Source organism: Nyctibius grandis, chromosome 3 (genome assembly GCF_013368605.1).
Source record: "Nyctibius grandis isolate bNycGra1 chromosome 3, bNycGra1.pri, whole genome shotgun sequence".
NCBI lineage: Eukaryota > Metazoa > Chordata > Aves > Nyctibiiformes > Nyctibiidae > Nyctibius > Nyctibius grandis.
The window spans coordinates 26,588,592-26,600,723 of NC_090660.1; positions in this window are offsets into that span (position 1 = coordinate 26,588,592).

Consider the following 12,132-nt stretch of genomic DNA (forward strand, 5'->3'; position numbering starts at 1 on the left):
TATCCAGCAAAATACCTGCTTCTCTAGTCTAGCTCTGCCAGAAAAGTTGAAGGGTAGATAAGAACTAGTATAAGCGTCATGGTGGTTTGGTTCAGCTGTTTTACAGCCCACGACATGCACAGATCAAAATATTTTAAGAAGAATACCTGGTTCCACTTCATCCATTTTGCAGGTGCTGAAATAGGGCCAATGCAATTCTGCTAAGGCCATAAAGCAGTCCACCAGCAAAGCAGCAATTAGAGCCCTGATGTTTGGCGCATCAGCTCAGCACCAAAGTCCTGGAGTCACAAGAGGTCAAGCTGTCACATAGCTGCCAAGGTAAAAACTGATATTCAAGTCAGGCCTCAGAACTGTCAGCTTTGGATGATCGCTTTGCATTCATCTCCCCAAAGCCTGTGCTATGCAGCAGACTGTGATGCGCACGCCAGCACACAGATGTGCAGCCTGTGAGGGGTAGTGGGACTGGGCAGGGAAGGCACACGATTTGTGCTGCGCACGCACATCTACAGCAGGAGCCAAAGAAGCAGCAAGGCAACAGCTCTCCAGGAGAACACCTACCTGGGATAATCAGCACAACACTGAGCTGGCCTAATGGTTGCCAGAGCAAGCTATGAGCATGATGCAAACATAGTGAGAACACAGGAAGTGGCCAGGGAATGAGGACCAAAGCTAATAAAGTGTCAGATGTTAACACACCAGTATGCATATTTGCATATTGTCCAGACACCATTTCTGCTTCATCTCCAAATGCAAAGAAAATGCGCTTAAAGCAATGTCTCCCAAACTACCTTAGGTCAACATCATGTATCACATATACAGCAACATTTCTGAGGGCGGTTGCTGAAACCAGTGTGATAGTTCATTGATCCACATGCAGGTAATGCAACCAAATGCATCAAAGTTTAGACACTTGTCTGATTTTCTGCTCAGTGAGTACCATAGATGATTCAAAGGTAATTTATCACCCTCAGAGTAGCTGATTATTCCTGCTTCATGATTTTCCTGAAGATGCTTTGACTAGTCACTTTGACTGAATATTACTATTCAACATAGATGCTTGTACTGATTTTACTGTGGGCACGACAATAAATACAAACTCTTTTCAGCAGCTCCTGTTGCACATGTGCATCAAGTGAAATAACATCTTGACATATGCTGGAAGTGACATTTACATATTCATTTCATCAAAGTGCAGTGAATGCATACTGCTTTTTCCCTGAAAATTATAGGGATCCCACCAAAGAGGTTTGATGCTTATCAGCTTTCTGAATAGTAACATAGTTAACCGTGTCTTTACTTTCCTGAATTGTTACATGTTGTACTTCTCTGGCATGAGTTGTCACAGGTTGTAGGCTATAGAGACATTTCAAAGACATGTTCACTATACTCAACATTCAACCCTACTTTAAAAATTAGGCTGCAGCACACAGTCATACCACTTAAATATCCAACCCATGCATATACCTGCAGACATATTCATATTCTTGTCTAAAATCTTTAGAGCTTATTGACTAAATTTCAAACTTAACAGAGGGGTACTGATCTTAGAGATAATCAGCTCATTGATTCAGCTGGAATAACACCACACACATACAAATTAATTAGGTTTCAAACTCACCTTGAGGCCATACAATTTCTAGATCTGATGGAGTGGTAACAGGCAGATGAAAGTGAGTAAAGAAACCAGGACTGCCTTGTTTGGCACGCTCTGCAGTTAGAGCATTTTAGGCATAATGTGAAACTGTGTCTCAGTTAAAAAGTCAATCACAAGACAGAAACCTGTAGGAAATCTGGCTTCATTCGTTCATTAGCTGCTCACAGAACTGCTTGTTTACACTGAACACATATTGCAGGCATCAGAAGTATTTGCAGCAACTCATCTGTTTCGAAAAGCTGAGGATCTGCTGTGACTGCACCACCCTTCCCTTCCTCCATCGTGCGCCCATAAATGCATCTGCACTCTTGTACATTTAGCTCCAAGTGGCCCATATAGAATATATCCACACAACAAGCAAGAGAGCAAACACAAAAGGGAAAGGCTAGAAGGGATTGTAATCACTTGTATCTACTATAAAGGGAATATATTAAGTTCTGGATGCAAGTCCTATGAATAGCAAAATTCAAATGAAATTGATTTCATTATTTATGTTTGTAAATCTCCTAGCCATGGGGAATGAAGGAAAGATCTAAGTAAACAGTGACCATCTGGCTGTACAGCTCATTCAGCTATCTCCTTTCTTGAATCTGATGAGACTATTACAGATGGATTTTACATTTGAAAGTGATAGAAAAATTCAGAGCCCAAAGAGGAATTTCAGTCCAGCAGTCTGCCAGCATGCTCTGTCTGCTGCTCCTTAAATGTAGGCCACATAATATGTTTTAGAAATAGCTGGCATATTAAATACCGCAGGTTTTAAATGAAGAAAGGATGAGAATGTAAACATATAATCTCCTTACAGTCATTAAAATTCTTTTCCATTTATGCTGAAAGGTCAGTCTGAAATACTCATTTTCATGAAGACTACCGTTGCGCTGTGGCAAAGACAGAGGCCACCGCTGAGATCAGTGACCTATTGTTCTAGTCACTGTAGGAGCACACAAAAGAGTCAGTCCTTTCCCTTGAGAGTTACCACTTAATTAGAGAGAAGTAGGAGAAAGGGATTTTAATTTATATTTCTTTTTACTCATATATATAAACAGATGTTACAGGTTCCTCTAGGGACTGCACGTATGGTAATGATTAAGAGCTTTGACTTGCTGAGGACTAAGTCCTATTTTGACTATTGCTTAAGTACCAATGTGAACATTTACAAGGCTCAGGTTAGCTTAAGAGCTAAGTATGCCATGACTCCTTCCCATTTCACAACTGCAGTAAGTCCCAGTACTGTCTATACTTACCTATTTTGATCATTGATCCCAAAAGACTTATCCTAACATACCACATTTATTTAAGAATATAGCAAGCACCATGTGACTCTGTCTTGTGCCTTTCAGAAATCTGAAGCAAAATGGAGCCAGAATAATTTATATTTTAGCCAACCAGATATTAAGAAGATCAGGAATTTCTTGGATTCTAACAAAACCCATTACCAAAACAGGTATTAACTATCTGTATTAATTAGAAGCAATAAATCCTTCTTTGGCCTCCCTGTAAAGTGAGGAAAAAAAACAGAAAGGACTAAGTGCCAGGTCCACAAAGCTACTGAACATTGACCTTCCACTGAAATATGCAAGAAGCTCCATACCTGTACGGCAGTTGGAGTCTAAAAACATTTGTGGACTTTGTCTCCAAAGTCATATAGTAAGGCAAAGGGAACTAACTCTGGCACTCCTGAGAAGGGTCTCAGATTAGTACACACCATATCTCTCAGCCCAACCTTCACCTCTACCAGTACCATATTTGTAGCCCACAGCCTACGTTGTTTACCCCTATTGAGCTCATTAAGGCAAAGTCTGAGTTCTGCTACATGGTCCTCAAAACTACCCATCCACTAATTCATTCACAGAATCACAGAATCACGAATTGTTGTTAGCTCCGTACCTTTTAGCCAAAGATGTCAGTGCTTCAGATATTCGCAGATGCAAACTTTCTATGTTTAATATTTAATGTGTTCTTATTAAGAGTGTACTAGGCTACACATCAGTACGTACTTCTGTAGTGCTTAAAAGATGTGTTTCACTGGAATCATGAGTGTCTTTTCTGCTCGTGTGAGGACAGAGGGATTTAAAATCAATAGCTATGTACAGCAGCAACAGTGATCTCCTAAGTCACTCCATTTTGAATTGCTGGAGTTGTAGGTCAGCGTCATGATTTGAACGAAGAAAGCTGAGATAGTTAAAGCTCATATATAATCATATTTCTGAACTTGTCAGCTCCTTGCATGTCATGTGTATAACTTTAACAAGGATGAGGATTTTTGTTACAATTACTGTCCTGATGCCTTTTATGATTAAGATTTGTTGCTTTTCGCACTACTTTATAGCTGCAGTATCAGAGATTTTCCAAGTGGACTTAAATCAGTCTCTTCTCAGTGTTCCATAGGCTGTGGCTTACATTGCTAACAACTCATTCAGAGCTGGGAAGGAGGGAGCTTTCCTTGGCACTCCACTACTGAAGAACTCATCATTCAGCAGGTTCCCTTGTGCAGAAACTAATCGTATCACAGACTATATCTCTGGTCACATCAAGGGTTAAGTAAGCTACAGTACAGTGTTCAATTTGCAAGTTGTGTCTGGCTGCAGTCCTAGATTCAAGCCCCCAAAAGAAATACCTACAATGCCCTCACACAGAAGAGGTGGTTTCCTTAGTAACTGTGGCCAATGAAAGAAAATGTGCCTGACAGGTGAGCTAATGCTGGGCTTCTGACAAAGATAACAGCCTCCCACAGCTGAAATAGTCTCCCTCTGTGGTCAAGGGAGTGCTGGATAGGGATATGCTTATATATCTTTCTGTCTCTGTTTCTCTCTCTCTTTTGATATGGATATGGCTATTTAGACATCAAACCAATAAGCTCAATTTACTTGCAATATATGAATCTCCTGCACTCTGCAATTACAAACACGAGTCCTTGGGAAGAAGCAGAAACAAAGGTTTCTTAGGAACAGTTATTGCAGTGCACGGGTATTGCAGGAGCCTCATTTATGCTCACCTAGTCATTCCTTTTCTGGAGCCACTTGACAATTAAACGGAAGCCACTTGAATTAAGGCATTTTCAGCACTACTTCCTCTTAAGTAAATGCAATCAATCTCTTCACATCTCCTTAGTTAAAAGAAGTAAGTGTTTGATGCAAACTGCCTTTGTCTTTGCATTTTGTGCATGAATTTCTGGTTAATAAAAAAGGTTAAGTACCTTTCCACTAGAATTTGATTAAATCACTCTGCCTAACTCTTACAGTCTATCAATATTAAATTATAGTCTGTGTCCATTTCTTTGTCTCTCAGTGTTTATATTGAGCAGTAGCATCCAGACACCACTCTGATCCAAAAAAAAACGCAAAGTAGTGTTTAAATACATCTGAAAAATAAGCCAAAAAGATGACAGCAATTTAGAGAAAGCCCAGTCAAAGATGGTCTTTGCATTTATTTCTCATCCAAGGTCTAAATCCATTCATACGTTCTATGGACAAGAGTTCTGTAGCCAGGGACAAGATTTAGGGAGTAAATGGAATACTTTACCCTCCTGATGAACAGGTCACTGTCTGACCAACCCTGTGCTTCTAAAGACTAGGAGAGATATGTTTCCTAGTTTCTTCAGAAAGATGTTCTTGACTATATCTGAGACATCAAACTGGACTCTGTTAGATACAGTACAGATATTATCCAGTACAGAGAATTTTTCAGCAGCTTCTTCTGATAACAAGATGAAAAAATTAATTGGATGTAACTTCAAGTAATGGCTTGGGCAAAGCAAGGCCACTTTTCCATAATACATTTATGTTTCTTTGAAAAGCTCTTTGAAGTGTCTATGGTCAGTTATATAGGCAATGAAACACTGTGCTTAATCCACTTAAAAATTTGGATGATGTCAAAGCCAAATTATAGTGTTAATATACCAGTGCAGGAAAATTAAGCCATAAAAGGGAATGACCAGAAATATATACATATCCCATAAGTATGCAGTACTGCAGGGCTGAAAGGGATGTGTCAGAATAGTATATGAGACTATACTCAAACTGATGAAATCTACATGGAATTCAGCAAAAAATATATTAAAAGTGATGGCAATGAAAGCAGCATTGTGATAATGATACTGTAAATTAAAGCAGTAAGTAGTAACACAGTAACACCATGGGTCCATTCTTCTGGAATGGTAGATCATGTCTGGTCTAGAATCTGTGGTCAAATGGAGATTGGGTGGAGCTGACAATGCAAGTAGTATCAAAAACTACATGAGGTTAAGAAACTGGTTTTGCAAAACTAGAGAAGACAAGTAGCATCAGTATGATAATAGTAACAAACAATAAACAATGAAGATATTTTAAGTTTAAAAAAAAATAAGGAAACTATGTTTTAAAAGAGCCAGGCATAGAAAAATAATTATGGAACCAGTGATCATGAACTGAACTTCCTTTGCCTTAAATGAAATCATGAAAAAAATTAATCGCGCCTATAACTCAAGTTAGTTTATTGGGAAAAAGCACACTGAGAAATTAAGACGACTGAAGAGTTCAAGGATTTAGACTTCAGGCTTCACATTCTTCAAATAGAAAGTACAAACATTTTTCTGGAAGCTACCTACAAAAAAAAAAGAAAAAATGTTCAAGGAAGAGCTGAATACAGGATGAATAACTACCATGCAAAAAGTAGGAAAAAATATAGAGAAATGACAAATAATAATACTTCTACTCTGCAGGTCAAAAAGTATAAGAGAAAAGTATGAATCGGTACAAGTTAGCCCTAGCTAAATCATGCTAAGAATATTAAAAACAATTAGCAAAATGGCCATAATTAACACGAGTTAAGAAGGTGGAAGGGAAGATTGCAAAGCATTTGACACTGTCCCGCATGACATCCTTGTCTCTAAATTGGAGAGACATGGACTTGAGGGATGGACCACTCAGTGGATAAGGAGTTGACTGGGTGGTCGCACTCAAAGAGTTGCGGTCAACAGTTCGATGTCCAAGTGGACACCAGTGACGAGTGGTGTTTCTCAGGGGTTGGTATTGGGACCGGCTCTGTTTAATATCTTTGTCAGCGACATGGACAGTGGGATTGAGTGCGCCCTCAGCAAGTTTGCTGACGACACCAAGATGTGTGGTGCGGTCAACACGCTAGAGGGAAGGGATGCCATCCAGAGGGACCTTGACAGGCTTGAGAGCTGAAGTCCAACAAGGCCAAGTGCAAGGTCCTGCATGTGGGTCAGGGCAATCCCAAGCACAGATACAGGCTGGGCGGAGAATGGATTGAGAGCAGCCCTGAGGAGAAGGACTTGGGGGTGAAGGTTAATGAGAAGGTCAACATGAGCCAGCAACGTGCACTTGCAGCCCAGAAGGCCAACCATATCCTGGGCTGCATCAAAAGAAGCATGGCCAGCAGGTCGAGGGAGGTGATTCTGCCCCTTTACTCTACTCTCGTGAGACCCCACCTGGAGTACTGCATCCAGCTCTGGGGGCCCCAACATAAGAAGGACACGGAGCTGTTGGAACGAGTCCAGAGGAGGGCCACAAAGATGATCAGAGGGCTGGAGCACCTCTCCCATGAAGAGAGGCTGAGAGAGTTGGGGCTCTTCAGCCTGGAGAAGAGAAGGCTCCGAGGAGACATTCTAGCAGCCTTCCAGTACCTGAAGGGGGCCTACAGGAAAGCTGGAGAAGGGCTTTTTACAAGGGCAAGTAGTGACAGGACGAGGGGGAACGGTATTAAACCAAAAGAGGGCAGATTTAGATTAGATATGAGGAAGAAATTCTTTCCTGTGAGGGTAGTGAGACACTGGAACAGGTTACCCAGAGAAGTTGTGGATCCCCCCTCCCTGGCAGTGTTTAAGGCCAGGCTGGATGAGGCTTTGAGCAACCTGGTCTAATGGAAAGGTGTCCCTGCCCGTGGCAGGGGGGTTGGAACTAGATGATCTTTAAGGTCCCTTCAAACTGAAACCATTCTATGATTCTAAGATAGGCCATTATGCAGTGAGAATGAAGTTAAAGACAAAGTATGAACGACTGTAAGTGAACATTTTACCTCAGGTTTTAAACAAGAGCAGTTCTGAACCTGGGGCACAAATAAAATGGTTCATAGGAACATATGCCTTAACATGGGAAATATCAAACCTGATGTGGAAACAAATCTGAGAAGTTTTGTGTGCTGAAATAGACACAGATGGATATGAAAATCATTTTTTGGAAATTCTTGGAAGAACTGGTACATATTCCTGCAAATAGGGATACCAGAGTTTTTAAGAACTGTGAAATGGGGAAGGGGTAGCAGCACTATAGAACTCAGGTTAAGCAAAGCTTCCTCCATTTTGGTAAAGCCAAACAAAAGTATTAAGCCTAATAAACTTGCAACTGCAAGACAACAAAAGTAGCTTCTGTACTATTTAAGGTTTAAAGTAAGTTTTGAAGAAAAACAGTATTTTATGGCATAGAGAATATGACGAAGCATGCTAGTGCATGCAAAAGTGCCTGATGATAAAAACCCCAATCTTTAGATAAAATAAAGGAGGTTAAGATTTTATTTGAAATTCATTAAGGATTTTAACATTTCTGTGTAGGGGGAAAAATCAGCTATTAACCATGGATTAATGGGACATGGGACACGTAAGATTTATAAGGTAGGCAAGGACCTGGGTGAAGAGGGAAACCACAGCAGCTGCTTCTGAAAGAAAATTACTAGGACTGAGTTTACCAAAAAAGGCATTCAGTTTTACCAGGAAACAGGTGCTGCAAGGTGAATGCAGGTAGAAAATCTGGTCAGAATGTCTCTCTGGGATGGTTTCAGCACACATTTCAGTTCTACTCACATAGATCTTCACATTTTTACAGCACTACAACCCAAGCTTCATTAATAATTTTACTCTTTACCTAGATTTTTAAAGTAAGATTTTGCTGCTGAAATTAGTAGGTGACAAAATGAAAGGATCTTACCTTAGCAAGAGTGGGGTAGGAAATAGGATGCACTTAATTATACCAAATACCATGTCACACAGTGGTTATGGGAACTTGTCAGCTGGAGATCATCAGCTAATACGATCTGAAGAACATAAATTCAAGGATGACTGTAACGTGGCCAGTAGGGAGCAAAGTGTGATCTCAACACCTTAGCACAAATTAGATGAGGTATTTTCCAGTAGACTTAGAGGAATATTTATGTAAGTATACTAGACATTACTAAGACCCAGCTGTGCTGTATGCACTTCTGATTGCCCATGTACCTGAAGATGTATTCAGGTTATTCAGGAAAAGGGTGTATTTACAAGAGTGTATAAACCATTTTACAGGCGAGGCTGAAAGGCTGAGAGGGCTTTGCTTGGTCTCTATAAACGCATCAAGTGATCAAGCACAAGGAAGAGAGAAGTTAAAAGACTACGTTGACACAAAAAGAAAAGGTTGCAAACTGTCAATGAGATGGTTTCTAGATAACAGAACAACAAAGCTGTACAACAGTTTCCCCACAGGACTGGAGTGGAGGGGCAAGAAACATGACAAATACCTTTTCAAGGTAGTGTTTTATCACATTATGGGAATGATGTAACTGCAAGTAACTGCACCCTGAGCCAGGGGCTCTGCCCCTGTCTTTTACACTTCTTGTTGCTAAACAGCAAATGCCTCTGATACAAAAAAATAATTTTTACATAAGACTGACTACATGAAACTGCTACATAAAAACATTGTGCAGGAGGAAAAGGGCTTCTGATATTTGAGGCATCATTTTATTCCTTGGGGCACACAGTACTCTCTGAAAAAGAGTGATTTCTGCAAGGTGACTCATTAATTCTCTGATAAAAATCACAGACTTGCTAATGCTATACTGGATTTCATTTAAGATCACTGGAAATGGAACTTGGATAATTTGCATCTTCATTACCACAGAAAATGAAGATTTTCAGTTTACTCTTATGGAACAGAATTTATATTCATTGAATGGAAAGTCTGAAAGGAACAATATATCCAACTTGCTCTTTTCTATATAGCAGGCCAGCACATATCACTTTGCACTACATTGAGCCTGATAATACATAAAACTGACTAAAGCACAGACTTCTCTTCAAAACCATGCCTTGATGAAATTAAGAGATAAAATAGTTGTTCCGAGTGGAAATTAATCATACTGTTACCTACTTGTGCTCATTTTGATAACTGTTTTCAGTTTCCAGATACATATTTCCTTTCTGACTTTCTGAGATGAATCTACAGGCTTACTCCAAGCTTCCTAACCTAACTATAAACCACCACATCCTCTTGTGACAAAGTTAAGCTGACTGAGCTCTTTGGGTCACTACGTGTAACATTTGTTTCTGCAGTTCTCTCTACGATCTGTCAGTCATCTGATACCCCTTGTAAAATGTGAACAATAAAACTGGACTTCGTTGTTTGGTATCTCTCCAAGTAATACTCTCTACAGAGGTTAAAGTCTTTTCCTGCTTATTGTTTCCCTGTATATACCTCCCAGGATCACACACTTTCACAGTGGGACCTGCTTCCTGCTACCATCCTCGAACCACAGCCTTCCAAAAGGCTTTTCTACACTGAATCAAGTTGCTTGTCTTGCTTTTCCCCACCTTTGTGGAGCCACAGATACTACAGTGAGGTCTTCCACACTGCTCTGCTGTATCACCTTCATGAGCACACTTATCGCTCAGCTGTTCCAGCTCTCCTTCAGACTTGTACTAGCAATCTGCACTTTGCAAAGTAATCAGAATATTTCATCCAGAGTTAAATGTATTTGCCGAGGAATCAGGAACACAATCAGATTTACAGCCTCTTCTGGCATGGACAGGTTAAGAAATAGTGTAACACACATACATTTGTATAACAAGCATCCCTTTTACAAACTGCATTAGTGTTGTGGATAAATCTTCCTCTACTGAATATACAGAGGAAATGCCTAACAGTTATCATTTACCGCTTTAGTTTCCCAAAATATCTGGCAGTGGTCCAGTTTCAACACTTTCCTGAAAGTAGCTGTCAGCTTTTTCTCCTAATGAAGATTAGGAGACTAGAAATTATATATAGATGGTGTGCCTGTTAGGAAAATAGCATAAATCATTACAGTTACTACCACATGACTCTCATTTCTAATCCACAGTGAACTTTAGTCCCCTGTAACTTTCTAAAGCTTTTTTTGCTCTACTTTCAAAGCAGAAGTAGAGTTTAAATTCAGCCTTAAAAGAAAAATTCTCTGTAGTAAGGGCATTTCTGTATTCTTCTGAAGTTGATAGGGCAACTTTCTGAGATTCAGTTAATTAGAAGCTCAGCAAACACAGATTTGACATATGCTACTTAATTAGGCAAAAAGTATAGCTGTAGCCACCTACTCTTTTCATTAATGTATATGTAGTTAAGTGGGGAAAAAGAAGTAAGATGACCTATGTGCTGTATGTTATTTCATAGAAAAAAGAATGAAATCAAATCAAATTCTACTGACAGTGGAACACTGAAAAGGCAAGCTACATTACCTACAGAAATGCAAACATGCTAGATCTCAGGAAAAAGGTGTCTAGAACCTAAATACTCTAAGTCTATATTTTCACATGGTATGAGTGCTTAATCCTGTAAGCAAATACATGACCCTGCTGGAAAGCAAATAATTTCATATTTCCAAACCTCTGAAGCTGCTTACTGGAAATTTCAAAGGGAATTAATTTTCCTCGGACCTGAGTTCTTGCTGATCTTGAAAGTGCCAACTTCATTCCAATCCAAACAGACCCAGATAATAGATCTGTCACTGGTGCTAATACTGTGTTCTTCCTACTGCTCCACAGAAGCAGAGGACAACATGATGCTCCTCTGGTAGATTACAATTTTTAATTGTTTTTATTTGCGGGTTTTTTTTTTAACAGGTTGGCGAAGGCTATAGAAGGAGTTTGACTACCAGAATAATTATTGACTGCCAGAATAATTATTGAGCAAACTGCAAGCACAGCTACCTATAATGCCTGAGAAATGACACTGAAACAATAAACCTTCCGCAAAGACATCAGCCTTATATGAGGTGGTTGGATTGGAGACAAAATGTCTGAAAAGGTGCTAGATGGATTTGACGAAAGGTCTAGGGAAGGAAGGAGAGGAAGGGAAAAGGAGGGAGCAGCAGCTCCAGTCAGTGAGAGGAAGCAGAAAGACAAAGAGGTGAAGGCTGTTGCAGGGTGCTGAGGATCTCTACGGATCCTGAGGTACCAGATCAGCCTGCACATTTGTGCTTCAAGGACTCATTCAACTATGTAGTGAGTAAGGTGTAAGGAATTGGGCAGGAAGGGAGATGGACAGCAACAGCTCATAGTCCACCACCAGAACAGTAAGAGTAACAAAGGCAGCAGAAGCTAGCAAGACCAGAAAAGATGGAGAAAGTAATATCCCGTCTGCTTCTAAAAAGGGACGTAGGACGTAAGTGCGTAATTCAGAAAACCCTGTGTTCCATAGAACATGTGCAACATTGAATGCACATATGCCAACAGACACTATGAAATGCAAGGCTATCAAAAT